Source organism: Pipistrellus kuhlii, unplaced genomic scaffold (assembly GCF_014108245.1).
Source record: "Pipistrellus kuhlii isolate mPipKuh1 unplaced genomic scaffold, mPipKuh1.p scaffold_m20_p_1, whole genome shotgun sequence".
Lineage (NCBI taxonomy): Eukaryota > Metazoa > Chordata > Mammalia > Chiroptera > Vespertilionidae > Pipistrellus > Pipistrellus kuhlii.
The window spans coordinates 66,241,824-66,258,502 of record NW_023425404.1 but is presented as its reverse complement, the minus strand read 5'-3'; the positions used below and the strand labels follow the sequence as shown (position 1 = coordinate 66,258,502).

Sequence of the window (16,679 nt, the reverse complement as noted above, 5' to 3'; positions counted from 1 at the left end):
GTGCATTCAGAGTACAAGTAAAAGTTTTAATTATCAAAATTGGAGATTAAAAGTAACTTCTACACCAGAGATGTTTTAAAAAGCTGTTATTTTACAAACCCAAATGGACATGTTCCTTTCTTTAGATCTTTTTTTAAATTAAATTTGTTGGGGTGACACTTTTCGACATGACCATATAGGTTCCAGGTGTGGGTTTCTGTGTTACATGATCTGTCTATTGCACTGTGAGCCCACCACTCTTGTCACCATATTTTAGGACCCCTTCCCTCTGGCAATCACCACACTGCTGTTTGAGTTCACAAGTTTCTGTTTTATATCCCACATGTAAGTGAAATCATGGTTCTTAGCTTCTTCTGACTGACTTATTTCACTTAGCATAATAACCTCAAGCTCCGTCCATGTAGCTGTTACAAATGGCGGTATTTCATCCTTTCTTATGGCTGCGTAGTATTCCATTCTTCTTTATCCAGTCCTCTATCCCAGTACACTTTGGCTGTCTCCATGTCTTGGCCTCCATGAATACTGCTGCAATGAACATAGGGGTGCATATATCTTTGTGAATACATGATTTTGAGTTTTTCTCCATGTGCCCAGGAGATGGATGACTGGGTCGTATTTTTAATTTTTTGAGGAATTGCCATATTACTTTCCATAGAGATTGTGGAACCCACCAGCAGTGAATGTAGGGTTCCCTTTCCCCACAGCCTCTCCAGCACTTGTAATTGCTTGTCTCTAAGAGGTGCAAAGTGGTATCTCATTGTAGTTTTGATTTGCATTTTCCTAATGCAAATTAGAGAAATTTGATTTACTAGTGAGATTGAACATCTTTGCATATATCTGTTGATTGTTCATAAGTCTTCTCAGGAGAAGTGAATTTTCAGGTCCCCTGCCCACTTTTTGATTGGGTTTTTTGTTTGGTGTTGAGTTTAATGAGTTCTGTATATATTTTGGAAATTAAACCTTTTTTGGAGCTACTGTTTGCAAATATCATCTCCTTCTGGTTGGCTACCTCTTTGTTTTGTTGTCAGTTTCTTTTGCTGTGCAGAAGCTTTTTAGTTTTATATAGTTCTTTACTTCCCTTGCCTTTGGGTCAAGTTTATAAAATGTTCTCTCTGCCAAGGTCCATAAGTTTGGCGTTTATATTTTCTACTATGGAACTTATTGTTTCAGGTCTTATATTTAGGTGTTTGATCCATTTTGAATTAATTTTTGTACATGAGCACAAACTGTGATCCAGTTTCACTCGTTTACATGTGGCTTTCCAGTTTTCTCAGCACCATTTATTGAAGAGAATATTTTCACTCCATTGTGTGTTTCTGACCCCTTTGTTGAAAATTATCTTTGTTGAGAATAAAACATGTGGTTTTATTTCTGGACTCTCTATTCTGTTCCATTGATCTCTGTGTCCGTTTCTCTCCCAATACCATGCTATTATAATTATTGTAGCTTTGTAGTATAATTTGAAGTCAGGTAGCATGATACCTCCTGCTTCATTCTTTTTTTCCTCAGGATTGTTTTGCCTATACGGGGTCTTTTATGATTCCATATAAATATGTTGGTTTCTCACTCTATTTCTTTTAAAAATGACATTGGGCCAAATGTCATTAAACATTTAGAAGCCTTATGAACTATTGTTAAATTTATTTAAGCTTTGCTTCAACAGTAAATGTTTTGAAATATTAATCTTTCTAAAGCATTCCTCTATTCTCAAATAATCTCTAATACTGCTGTATTGTATACTAGTATATGAATCTCAACACAATTTTTAATAATTGCCATCATCTGTGTAAGCAGATGTCAACTATTAGAAAAATGGTGCAACTGTAATTTACTATCCCTACCAACTATATTTTCTACAAGATATTGATGACCAATGCATTTGGTCTATTTGCATTGTATAAAAGGTTCAAATTGGTTAGTTCTTCTGCAATTTTTATGTTTTTCATTGTTTGGAGAGTGACATCTATTTAATATAGCATTGTTCTAACAGTTAAACCAATTTCTATCCTGAATGAAAAACATAAAAAAATGGAATACACGTTCCTAGACTTAATTGAGCCTTTCCTATTATAAAATATTATAATGATTAATTTATTTCAATGACTCAAAACTAAATAAAGATGTTTATTATAAAATATTTAAATAAATGTCAACACCTGGATATAAGGTACCTATAAGCTAAATTATAACTTAGCTCAACCATGAATTTATTTGTGAGGATACTTGTGTTAGGGATTACTTTTGGTCTATTATCATTCCAATCATTGAATTTAAAAAGTAAAAACCTTTCTCTAACTATAGGCCCTTAACAGAAAAAAACCTTTTGCTTTTTTCTCAATTCTTCTAATGAGCCCTATAATAACTCAATTGAATGACAGTTTTCTACAAGCTAAACAGAATATAGCATTTTTACAAAATATGTTTTTTAATTTATTTTTAAGAGAGAAGAAGTGAGAGGGAGCAAGAAAAAGAAGCACTGATGTGAGAGTAAAACTCAACTGGCTGCCTTCTGCATACCCCCACCAGGGATCCAGCCCAAAACCCAGGGCCCAGGAATCAAATAGGCAACCTGATGGTGCATGGGACAGTGCTCAACCAACTGAGGCACATTGGGGCAGGGCAGGCTTCAATCCCTTAAACTCCTTCGATTTCTAATTATTTAATGGCTAACTTACATTGAGAAGATCTTCTTTTCTAAAATCTGTGGTTATACAACCTGATTATCTTAAAAGTCCTTAACTGAGGCTCCTAACTACTTTATCCCATCATGACATTAGAATTATTCAGGTTAGGAAGGTTAATTCGTAATAAAGATATACAGATAAATACTCCAATAATTTGGGGTATCAATAGCTGAGCAATTCTGTTTGGGAAAGGTTTCTAATTTTTAACAACTCTATGCAATTCATTTACCACCTCTTGTTTTTACTTTCCTTCTTAATACAAAAATTGAGGAAGATAGTCCTTTGGTTTATTTTAAGCTGTTATATTTCATTCTATTCTCTAGAGTAAAATTCTTGAATTCATGAAGGTACAGCTTTCCTAACTTTGCACTGATTAAAAACCTATTATGTGGCAGACTTCATGATAGACTCTCTTTTTCAAAGTAGAATTTATTTTTTTAGGATAGTTTTAGATTTACAGAAAAAAAAATAGATGATAATACAGAGTTCATTTATGCCCTGCATTGAAATACCTTCTCTGATTATGTCTGACATTAGTATGAATCATGAACTAACTTAAGTCCATCCTTTATTCAAGTTTCCTTACATAGCTGACCTTTGAAAAAAACAGGTTTGAACTTCATGGGTGCACTTATATATGTATTTTTCAATAATTACATGTAGTTCTGTAAATGTATTTTCTCTTTGTTATTATGTTCTTTATTAATATTCACTTTTCTCTAGTCTCCTTTATTTAAAAAATACAGTATATAATCAATGTAACATAAAATATGTGTTAATTGACTGTTGATGTTATCATTAAAGCTTCCAGTCAACAGTAAACTATCAGAAGTTAAGCTTTGGGAGAAGAAAAAGTTATAAGTGGATTTTTGAATGGTGGGGACCCCTATTCCCACTGTTACAGAAAACCAGAGAAGAAACAAGCAATACTTTGAGAGATGGGGTTACATTTATTACGCACAGGTCCATAGGAAAATGTCTCTCAAATTCTGGGCCCCAACCAGGGAGGAACTTTTCCTATTTATATGTTTTTACCTTTTTTGTCTCCCAAATATGAGGTGTTTCTGGCCCCCTTTGCAAGTTCTTAAAGAGCCCATATGTACTTGGGCCTTGAGACCTTGAACAAAGGCTTGTCCTGATGCCAGAACTGATAATTTCATTCTGGAAAGGTTTAATGGCCTCTCTCTCATTTTCTCCAATGGCAGAAAGAGAGAGAGAGAGAGAGAGAGAGAGAGAGAGAGAGAGAGAGAGAGAGAGCGCTTCCTCTCTTGCCTCTTCTTAGAAATACAGTAATCCACCCACATGACCTAATACCTCTCAAAGGCCACAATTCCAAATATTATCACACTGAGGATTAGATTTCAATATATAAATTTAGGCGGTAGGTATAAAGTTTAATCCATAACATTTTCTTACTTTCTAGCACCACATAATGATCCAGACCCATCTTACATAATTCCTGACCCAGTCCTATTTATCCAAGAAGCCCTGGTTCCTTTTGTTGGATAAGGGGATTAGAAACCAAAATCTGGGTGCTAGACATACCTGTTATTACTGGGTTGTCATTGAATCTATGATTTCTCAGTTGACAGGAAGAACTATATTTGGCTATACTTCCCTGTGTATAATATATTTCTATATGTAAACCATCTATTTCTAAATTAAGCTAAACAAGAATTCATAAAAATGTCTCCAGCTCTAATTCTTTACCATAGAGATCACTGTAGCTCTTCCCCTTGCTTATCCCTAAGCTCTACACTTTATTTAGTTGTTCAGTTCAAACACACACACATTTTAGTTGTTCAGTTGTTCAATTCATCCCCCCCAACACACACACACACACACACACACACACACACACACACACATATATACACTGTTTTTTTTTGTTTGTTTTTTTTTTTAGTTTTTATTGTTCATATTATTACAAATGTTCCTCCCCCCCCACCACCATTGCTCTCCTCCACCAGGTTCCCACCCCACCCTCTGCCCTTTTCCCTCTCCCCATTGTCCTCATCCATAGGTGCACAGTTTATGTTCAGTCTCTTCCCACGCCCCCCTCTCCCCTTTTCCCCAAGAACAAACAGTTCACTCCCCTTCCATACCTCTGATTCTATTATATTCAACAGTTAATAGTGTTCATCAGATTTTTTAAATTTCCTTGGTTTTTAGATTCACTTGTTGATAGTTACATATTTGTTGTTCATAATTTTTATCTTTGTTTACTTTCTCTTCTGAAAGAACCCCCTTCAGCAATTCATATAATTCTGGTTTGGCGGTGATGAACTCCTTTAGCTTTTTTTTATTAGTGAAGCTCTTTATCTGGCCTTCGATCCTGAGTGATAGCTTTGCTGGGTAGATTATTTTTGGCTGTAGGTTTTTGCTATTCATCACCCCGAATATTTCTTGCCATTCCCTTCTGGCCTGCATGGTTTCTGTTGAGAAGTCAGCTGACAATCGTATAGGTGCTCCTTTGTAGGTTACTACCTTCTTTGCTCTTGCTTCTTTTAATATTCTCTCTTTGTCTTTTGCTCTTGGAATTTTAATAATGATGTGTCTCGGTGTGGTCCTCTTTGGATTCCTTTTGTTTGGAGTTCTGTGTGCTTCCTGGACTTGCAAGTCTAATTCTTTCACCAGGTGGGGGAAGTTTTCTGTCACTATTTCCTTCAGTATGTTTTCGATATCTTGCTCTCTCTCATCTTCTGGGACCCCCATAATTCTGATGTTGGTTCGCTTGAAGTTGTCCCAGAGGTTTCTTACATTATCTTCAATTTTCTGGATTCTCTTGCCTTCTAGCTTCTGTGGAGGAGTGTCTTCTGGCTCTATATGTTCCAAATCTTTGACTTGATTCTTGCGATCTTCCCTTCTGTTTTTAGGACTCTGTAAAATATTTTTTATTTCAGACAATGTATTCTTTATTTCTTGTTGATCCCTTATCATTTCTTGTTGACTCCTTATTAATTCTAGTTGATCTCTTTTCATATCCTCATAGGCCTTGTCCATCTTTTCTAGGAAATTCTTGAAAAACCTTATAAGCGTAGATTTGAACTCTATATCCAGACGCTTTTTGTCCTCCATTTCTTTTGTTTGTGATCTATTTTGTTGTTGCATTTCGCAGTTACAGATGGGACGGGATTTCAGGGTGGAGCCTGCAGCTTTGGCTTCCGTCAGCCCCGCCCTATGCAGGTCCTTCAGTGCTCGCTGCCGGCGCCTCTGAGAGAAAGGTGCCCTTGATTTTCGCCTGCTGCCAAACAGTCTATGCTCTCCCCCAATGAGCCCGGTATTGGGGTTCAGTTCAATTGGAAGTGGAGTTGGAGGTGGCGTTCAGAGCAGTCTGGAGCCCCAGTCTCCTTCCCGTCAGGGCAATCTCGCGGCACAGCCTACTGTCCCTTCTCTGCACGCAGTGTGCGCGCCTCCGGGACTTCCTTTCGCCACTTCCCCGGGGTTCCGCCTTACAGCCCAGCTCCCTATGGCTGAGCCTGAGTCCCCGGGGTCTGGCCTGGAACTGGGGTTCAGAGCAGTCAGGGGCCCAGCACAGTCGGAGTTTTATCTCCTTTCCGCTAGGGAATGCCCGCCAGGCACTCGGCCTCCCTCCTCTCCGGCTCCATCCTCTCCGCGCGCCGCGTGTCTCCGTACCTTGGGCTTTTCCAGCTCCTCCGCGCCTCCTTCTGGTTTTCTCCTTGCTTCTCGCTGTAGAATTTCCAGTCAGTCAACCTTCCTGTAGTTCTGGGCAATGTCCGTTTTATATTTTAGTTGTAATTTATTGAAATTGTTGTGTGCGGCTGCGGCTAGGTGTTCACCTGGGCGCAGCCATCTTGGATCTCCCATATATACACTGTTAACTCTTACCCCTAGAGGGAACAGCTTTGTCAACTAAAGTATAGTGTTCAGTTCTTTTTGCCTTAAGCATCATAGGCTCCACTGTTTTCCAAAATTTATTTGTATAAGCACCTTGTTTCTCTAATTTCTTCATTGAGGATTTTTTCATACAGTTGTAATACTGACAGATTCTTTTATCACAATTTGGAGTCTCCAATATGCTAGATATATTTTTTTAATGTTTGCAAACATTGTTTACTCTTTGTGCTAAAAAGTTTATAGGTTTTTTTTATAAATACACATTATTTATTTATTATTACAATATCACACAGGACTGTATCAACCCCTCAAATAAATTATTTTTATCTTGTGAGAGCCTTCTCCTCTCTTCCTGAACTCCTAGTCATCACTAGACTTTTTTACTGTCTCTAATAGTTTTAGCTTTCCCAGAAGGTCATATAATTTGAATTATATAACCTTTCCAGTCTGTCTTCTTCACTTAGAAGTATGCATTTAAGGATGTTTCTTGTGGGGTGATAGTTCATTTATTTTACCACCGAATGACGAATGTACCACAATTTGTTTATCCATTCACTGATGAAGAATGTCTTTGTTGTTTCTAGTTTGGTAAGATGTCCAGTCCTTTGCTCATTTTAAATGGGTTATTTGTCTTTTTATTGTTGAGTTTTAAGAATCATTGGTATATTTTGGATACCAGTCTTTCACCTGATGTTTAGGGCAAGAGAGACTGAGTGGTGCAGTTCATAGGGATAAGACTCAAAGAAAAGAAGACCAGAGGATGGGTCTGAGTTGGGGATATTGCTGGCAAACAAAGCTCCAAAAGAGTGAACAACTATCATGGATTGTTTTCATGCCAGTGCAGATGATTTCTTTTCAAATTTCAAAGCAATAAAGCTAACAGAATAAAAAGGTTAAAATTTAATCTTAAGCACTAATTCTACTATTTTGCTATTTTTTTCCTAAATTCAAATTTATCCTATAGGCACCAAAATTAACATGGAATATATAAACTTAGAAACTGACATAATGTAAACATTACCTAAATCTATAAACTCTATTTCAAAATCAATTTACATAATATGTAAACAAATAGGCTTTCAGTCAAAGTTTAATCAAGTTATTAAATATTAATATAAAACTGACAAGTCTTCTAATTTGTGTAACTGCTACTGATAAAAAAAAAAAAACACCTTTAATTACTTTGTGATTTCAAATCTCATTTGTCTTCTTTAAGTAACTGGAAAATATTCTATAGATAAGAATTATAAAAGTCAATTTATGAAATGTACACTTACTTTTAAGCTTATCTTAAATTGAGAAAATACATTTTCAATTAATTATCTCTAAAGTAATTTAAACTCTTTAAAATTTTATGTTAATCTTATTTAAGATTTCAAATACATTTAAAGATACTTCAATATTATTTGGCAAAAAATACTAGTATTTAAAATATTTAAACATTTCTAATAATATTTTCTGATATAAGAATATCATGGTTTTGTCTTAAGATAAAGTAACCATATAATTTGTCATCCAAAGAAGTATAGTTTTAAAAATAAAAAGGGACAATAATAAAAATCATAATGATAATATAATGAGATAATATACATAAACCTAGACCAAGGGTTAAAGGTAACCTTAATTTTAAAAATGAGTAAAGGATTACCAAAATTACTCAAAAGTTTTCTAAATACCTAATGTCAACTAGCACAAATATAAAAATTATCATTTATAGAGTAGATATTTAATAAGCAATTTATTTACCAGACTGCTGATACTCATTTGATCTTATTAATAAAGGGTAAAAAACTAAATATAAGAGAATTTTTTGTTTTATAAAATGATTAAAAAATATATTAAAAATCTTTTAAATGTTTTCCTGGACCAAAATGATCACCTGACAAGTTCCCTACAAAGCTGTAGTTTAACATTAATTGCTTTTATTTAAGGCCACATTTTCCACAGTCTGTTCAAAGCATGTCAGATTGTCAAATACTACTGGTTATGTCACAGTTTTAGGAAAATGTCCTACTTGGGGACTAAGACCTTCTGATAGAGATATTTAATGATTGTTTTTCCTTTTTTGGAAAGTCCATGAGATTAATAGGCCTTACCTCTTGCCTGTTGTTTATAAGCAGGGGTAAGCCAAAGTGCCTCTTTCCAAAGATAAGATTTGTATCTGCAAGAAGGAAGGAGAAAGAGAGTAATGTCTAAAAGATTGCCCCTTAAAACTCCTGTATGTAGAAATCATGTCAGTTTGATTTTTATAAAAGCATGGAGATATTTTATTTTTTTATATCAAATAAGAAAAAGCAATACTGAATTTCACCACAGATGCACAACAATTTGGGGCTATCAAGATGGGGAAAATAGCCTTGGCCAGTTTGGCTCAATAGTTAAGTGTTGGTCCACAGACTGAAGAGTCCTGTGTTTGATTCCAGTCAAGGGCATGTACCTCAGTTGCAAGCTTGATCCCTGGCCCTGGTTGGGGCCCAAGTGAGAGGCAACTAATTGACATGTCTCTCTCACATTGATGTCTCTGTCTCTCTGTCTCTACCCCTCCATTCCACTTTCTTTAAAAATCAATGGGAAAATATCCTCAGGTGTAGAATAACAAACAAACCAAAAATGGGGAAAATAATACTAGTTAATAGTAACCAGGGAAAGTTGCTACTGAAGATATTGTCAGACAGGCATGACCCTCAAAAGGGGAGCACAATTGTTATCTAGCATGGACATAATGGGTAAATATTTTGGTAAACCAATGCTGAATAACACAGCACCCCAAAACTTAGTGGTTTAAAACAACCATTTTACTATTGTTCGTTTTCCCATAGTTTGAGTTCACTGGGTTGTTCTTCAGATCCACATGGTTTCAGGAAGGATAATAGTTATTTGGAAGTTCAATTAGGCTGTAAGGTCCAAGATGGCTCATTCACATAGTTTCCAATTGGTACTATCTGTTGACATGAGACTCAGTAAGGTTGCTCAACCACAGTGTTCTTTCTCCATATGGCCTTTTTCCATAGATTTGTCTTTTCCCAGCATTGCTACTTGGATTCTGAAGGGCAGCAGGAGGTAGAACTTACTTGTTGGATTCTCCAAAAGATCTGAGAAGTTTGTGGTACAAGTTGTTTATTAGGAATGAACACCTAAGGGGAAAGAAAGGTAAAAATAAACAAACAAACAAACAAATAAATAAATAAATAAAATGTAAGATTGGGTAAAGGAAAGGCAAAAATCAAATTGTAATGGGGTTGACTTAATTGCAGACATCACACATCAGGCCAAAATGGCCAGATCTTTATAATCTTCCTTTATTTAATCCTCAGGAAGGGCATGACCTCAGATAAACCACGTCTCTACAAATGAGGGAGATGCTGAAGGATCCAACACCTGACATCTGTCTGCTGTGCTGTCTTCATTACTCACTGTTGAATAGCAAGTTCTTCCTGAAGTCTGATCCCAGCAGCTCATTTTATATCTATCACATTACCAATCACCTTAAAGCCTGGGTATGTGAGTGCCAAAACAGCAATCTCGCCAATTCCATGGCCATTTGACTGATCAGAGTTAGTAACAAAAGCAGGTCATATTTAAAGAATATTTTCAACTCATATTTTATATTAGGAGTTGCGTACATATACATCTAGAGAAGGAATTTGGAAAGGCACTCCGGATTCTGCCCTCAGTCTGTAACAATAAACTCACAAAGTACACTCACCATCTCCCAAGACCCCCCCACATTTCCATCCCATTAAGGTATCAGCTCATATCCAAGGCTCTTGTCTATATTAGAGCAAGATGTAGGTGGCGTGGATTTCTGAAGCTCCTCAGGAGTACCTGTGAACGAAAAAATAACTCACACCAAAGAAACCATCATCTGTCCCACAAACACCCAACATACAATAATGATGAAAGGGCATGGCAGCCACAATAGAATCTTCCAATATAAAAGGGTAAAACAGAAGACTCATTGCAATTCTGAAATCTAGCAGGAAGGTTATCATTATCACTATCTCCAGGGAAAGAATTTTTCCTGATTAGGGACAACTTATGCTCCCAGAGAATGGTTGCCATGGCTCGGCCTCCTGTTTCATCCTTACTTTTCCATAAAAAGTGGAATATGTTTGAAGCTAAGTAGTTTTCTCAGCTTGTATCCTGCTCAATAGAGGTTAAGAACACAGAGGTCTTTTTCATTTAGAAGTATCTCTGTCTCTTTTAGTTCAAACTGTTAAAATTTCTGTTAAAAATTCTGGCCTTCCTATGTATCTGTACTATATTTTTAAGACGGATTTTTTTAACACCCACTTCTCTCTACTTTGGCCTTAGAAACAGTGATGTGGGGACAATATTATTAAAATTCCTGAAATCCCTCTTTTCTAGCCAAAAGGGCCCAAAAGGTACTTTCTTAAGATTCTTAGAAACTCTATTGTGTAGTTGAGGTCAACAAGGCAAGCTCTTAAGATTCTTAAAACCCCTATTGTCTAGCTGAGAGGGTCTATATGACAAATCCTAATCAGCTGAACAAGTCTTTCCACCCCACACATGAACAGATCTTCATGCCATGGCTGTTTTTTTAGGCAGCACTCTGGATTTGCTCTTTACCTCAAGACTTTAATTTACTCTGAAAACTTTTTGTGTGCTGAAAGCGTTAAATATGAGAACTATTTATGTTTCAACCAGGAAATCCTTATTTGAAATATTTCTTCTAGATCAGAGGTTGGTCAACTATGACCCAAAAGACAAATCCACATTGACACCTGCTCTTGTCATTTTTTTTTTATATGGAGCACAGCCACATTTATTCACTTACATATTTTCTATGCTTGCTTTAGTGCTACAACTGCAGAGTTTCTATAGACACCATAGAGCCTGTAATTAATAAAATATTTATTATATGGCTTAATATAGAAAATGTTTGCTGACTTTTACTCTAGATACTGCTTGCAAATTGAATGGTTCCTTCTTTAATTCCTTTCACCCTACTATGACCATGTACACTGAAATAAACCAGTTGACACATAAACATTCTGCCTAGAAACTTCCTTAGCCAAATACACAAGTTCATCATATATATTATCTATCTTTTATATTGCCACAAGTTACTGCATTTTCCGAACATTCTCCCTCTACATAATTGGACAAAAACTCACCTCTTCTCAAGGCTCAACAATTTTCTCACTGTCTTACCAGCCTCCATTGACTGTCTCTTTGAGGTTCTCGTGGTCTGCACCCACTACCTGGTTCCAAAGCCAGTGCTACATGTTTTAGGGTTTTGTTACAGTAGCACCTCACTTTTGGGTAACACATTTCTGTTTTGTTTATCTATTGCTGCAAAACAAGCCATTACAAAATGTAAAGTTTAAAAATGATCATTATTTTATTACCTTTAGTGATTTTATACGTTAATTTGGGTTAGATGGCTTCTTCTGCTCTTCTTGTCAGCTGGGGCTATCATCATCTGGTGGCTCAACTGAATTTAAATGGCTCAGATGTATGCATTAGTTATGTATTGCTGTATAAAATATTATTTCAAAACCTAGTAGGTTAAAACAATAAAAATGTGTTACCTCACAGCTTTTGTAGGTTAAGAATCTGGGAGCAGCTTCACTGATTGGTTTTGGCTCAGGGGGTCTCCTGAGGTTGCAGTCAAGCTGTCTACTAAATTGAATTCACAGAAGTCTAGTAAGTCCACATCATGTGTTTTTAGGCAGGCCTCAGTTCCTCACCACACAGGCCCCTCCATTGGCCACCTGATTGTCCTTGGGACACGGCAGCTGGCTTCCTGAATGAGTGACCTGAGAAAGGGCCACCAAGATGAAAGACACTGCAATTTATGATCTCAGAAAGGACCTATCATCATTTCCGTGCTATTCAGTTGGTCATACAAACCAGCACTAGTGCTGTCTGTGAGGGGACTTCACTAAGATATGAATAACAGAAAACTACCTTTATTGGGTGTCATGTTGGAGACTTGCTGGCTACCATGAAACTCACTCATGTGGCTGTAGGTTAGTACTTGATGTAGCGAGTGCCTCTGCTTTCACATTTGTGATTCTTCCTTCTATCTGGGATTCTCCCTGCATAGAGGCTCCTTTCCAAGAGGCAGCAAGTAGATGCTTCCAGCTCTCTTTGGCCTGGGCTTAGAAATCCCAGAATGGCTTTCCGCTACATTCTATTTGTCAAAGCTAATCAAAGGCCATCCCAAAATCCAAGGAAAGCAGAAGTAAGCTCCACCCTGTGATGTGAAATGTGACATGTATTAACAGGAATTGGTGGGGGACACTGGTGAAGACTAGCTAACATAGGAAATGAATAACCAATATTATTTCCCTTCTGTCTTCTACCCTATTGCAGGAGATTCCTATTGGTCTATCCATCCAGAAGTCAGAGGGCAAGGATGTCCATTGAACCAGTCCCTAGATGTCAGCCTTATGGGCCACAGAGAGGATTGTGAAGGAGTGAAAATAAAACTAGAAGGGCAAAGAGAAAATAGCCATCACAATTCTGAAACATAGGTAGTCCCAGAGAACTTTCATCTTTCAATAATTATATAATTAAATAAAAATTTCTAAATATCTATTAAAGGAGCTTAGTGAACAGGATGGTTTCTGTAACCACTTTTTTCCTTTATGGCCTGGCAAAATAAAGTTTTAGAATCCTTCACTTTGAAAATGTAGCTATGTGCGCTACAAAATTTGGGACTCACCTAGCAGACTATTGATATTAGCATTCTATTGTAGCTAAGAAGAGTTTTGAATAGAAATATAATGCTCTTAGTATGAGCCCATAGACATTTATGTTAACACAGCTAGAACAGTCACATTTTATGTCCTTTATGATTAGTAGCTTACTTGGGGTTCAGATTTACATTCCTTATTAGCAAACCCTAATCTGTGTTCCAGTCTGCCACGTCCTAATCTACAATTTCTCTCAGAATGTCCCTAATAACTATATGTCTGCCTTTGACTGGGGTCCAGTTTGAACACAGAGGAATTCCCATGACATGAATGTGGCCATTGTCTAGTACTACTACTAGAGTGCTTCCCCCCATCAGGTCATATCCCATAGATAATGTTGTGATCTCAGATCCCACCTGATACTTTCAGATTGCCTCAGACATTACATCTGTGCTCACCCACATTGGAGTCAGCCCTTTAGCTCCTGTTTCATCCAGACCTGCCTTAATCTCCTCTCTTTAATGTTCTGCCTTTGAAGAAAGCACTGTAGTAGACCTTGTGCACTTCAATAAATGGAAAACTGGTATTTTATTATAGCTGTGCTTTTGGCAGTGACAATATTTTTTATGACCATTTGAAAAACGAATGTTATATGGATGGTTACCTGTCATCTTCAAAGTTAACACCAGAGTTAGCAACATGGCATTTTGACATTCAGTGCTAACTTCCTAAGTAAGAAGTTTGTATTTTTATACTCTGTTCAAAACACTTTACCTATGTGTTTGTATGCCCCTGACAGATTTTTTTCATAATGCAAAAAGCACTATTAAAGTGTTTTCACAGTTTGAACTTGCAGCTTTCAAAAGACTATATGTTTTCTATCACTTTTTTATCTCCCCCATTAAGCTAAGTGTTTCATATCATTGCTATAAACAAGCCAGTGATGATCCAGATTGCCAATATTCCCCTACTCATTCAACTTTCATTAGTCAGAAGCTAAGATGTGTTTTCAGTGGAAATGCTATATTTTAATACAGGATATGGTATTTCAGGTATTAGGTGTTTTGAAAACATTTATCTTCAAACAAACTGGTATTATCACTGTCATTCCATAAACATAAAAATGAAAAAGAGCTAATAAGTAAATCGCCCAACATTTTGCTAACATAAAAGTAGAATTAGAATATCATCAATTTCATATCCATCTGTGTCACTGGACAATAAAATCAGACTTTTCTTAAGGAGTTATATAGGCTACTTATCAAAATATGGTTCAACCTATATTATGGGCTGTTGTATGACAGAATTATTATTGATGGCTTTAAAAATAGGTTAGCCTATGAAATATAGAATACACACAGAAGAGTATATAAAATATATGAGGATTGGTTATAGTAAAATAATAACATGAATCCCATATATCCATCACCCAAGTTAAGAAATAGAACATTACAATTTAAAAGCCCTCTATCATATTTCCTTGAGTACATTTCTCTTTGTCTTCTCCTACCCAGAGAAAAGCAGTCTTAAATTTTGTATTAATAATTTCCTGTTTTCTCTTTATAATTTTACAACCTATGCATAAACTCTCATACAATATACAACTTTCATGAAGTCTTCTCACTTTGCACTTAACATAAATGGAAACTTAACTATACCTACTCTTACTTCTTATACTGAACGATATACTTTGAGGTTTATCAATGTTGATATATCTGGTTATGTTTCATTAATTTCCTCTGCTTTATAGGATTTCACTATAAATATACTGCAGTTTATTTATTCTTTTATATTTGATAGATTTATTTTTTTTTTTTGTTACTACCCTAATGTTCTTGCAAAGCATTTGTGTAAATGGCTTCTTTGTGCACAGAGTCAATAGGGCAAATGCTAACTAATGGAATTGCTGGCTAATAAATCCAGGCATGTTCAATTTAGTAATACTGTAGCAATCATAATGTGCTAGAACCACTTCCAAAATCTTAGTGTTTAAAACACCAAAGGTTTGTTTCTTGCTTGTGCTATGTTTTCATCTTAGAGAGGGGTTGGATAGGGAGAGTCTCTCCCACATTCTTCTTCGGGGAATGTTACCAGTTACCATGGAAGAGGGGAAAACTTGGTTAATCATTCACACCTCTTAAATCTTCCCCTTTGGAAATGATAAAGGTCATGTAGCCACACAATTTCAAGGGGTAGTGCAATTATAACACTGAGAAGAAAAATCTCGGAGAAGCCTGAATGTCTATTAATGATGACTGCAAACTATTCTCAAAGTGATTGCTTCAATTTACACATCTATAAGAGAGGATGAGAGTTTCATTTCTTCATATCCTGCCCAATCTGGTACTGTTAGCTATTACAATTTTTTAAATCTGATGAATATGACCCATCTCACTGAGATTTTAATTTGCATATTCCTGATTAATAATGAGACTAAGTATCTTCTCATAACTATATAAGTGTTTTGTATTCATACGAAATTCTTTTGTAAAATTTCTCTTGTTATTTTATCATTTTTCATTTGAGTAGTTCCCATTTTTTAAAATAATGATTTGGAGGAACATTTATATATTCTGGTTTAATTCTGTGGCTTGTTTTTTCACACTATTTAAGATGTGCTTTGATGAACAGATATTTTTCAATGTAGTAAAATTATTAATCCTTTATTGTTTTTATATTTTATTTGTTTAGTTTCTTGTTAATACTTACCTAAGGATATTTTTCCCATTGTCTTTCAAAGGTAGTAGAAGGGAGAGAGAGAGAGAGAAAGAGAGAGAGAAACATCGATGTGAGAAAGACACATGATCTGGTTGCCTCCCGCAAGTACCCCAGCAGAGGGCAGGGAAAAAACCCACAACCCAGCTTTGTGCCCTTGACCAGAAATTGAATCTGCAACTCTTTGCTCTAACCACTTAGAACACTAGCCAGGGCTTGTTTTTATTTTTTATGTCTTATTTAGAAAATATTTTCCTACCTAAAGAAATATACTCTCTATATCATTTTCTAAATGTTCTATAGTTTGACTCTCATGTCGATATCTATGGCTAATGTAACATAGAGCTCCATTTTTGCTTTTTTTTTTTCCCCCTTTTCTTCATATGTATAGCTCTATACCAGTCAGGTAGATTATTGATGGCTGCCAGCCAGGGGAGCACATTTTGATACCTAGAGGACATTTGGAAATGCCTAGAGGCACTTACCATATTTTTCGGACCATAAGATGCACCGGACCATAAGACGCACCAGTTTTTAGAGAAGGGAAATGAAGAAAAAAAGATTCTGAAACAAATAGTGTCCTAAAATATTTTATGTGCATTAAAACCCAACATCACAGTCATAAACACATGTAATCAACCCTGTAAAGTAAACAGCAGCATTTAGAACCATTTAGAACCATTATTAACAAATACAGTCAGCAAAAGACAAAATGTACTGTAAAACACAATAACGAGAGACTTCAGTAATAAATTAG

The 16,679-nt window shown here is 36.0% G+C and overlaps 1 long non-coding RNA gene across 1 annotated transcript; it reads right to left on the bottom strand.

Annotated features, from left to right (window-relative positions):
* Positions 1-497: 497 nt before the first annotated feature.
* On the bottom strand, positions 498-15,940 carry LOC118726254. Its single transcript, XR_006742250.1, has 4 exons — positions 15,917-15,940; positions 9,614-9,676; positions 8,639-8,703; positions 498-525 (listed from the first exon to the last, which is right to left on the bottom strand). It is a non-coding gene; the product is annotated as an uncharacterized LOC118726254 (long non-coding RNA).
* Between the last annotated feature and the right edge of the window lie 739 nt (positions 15,941-16,679).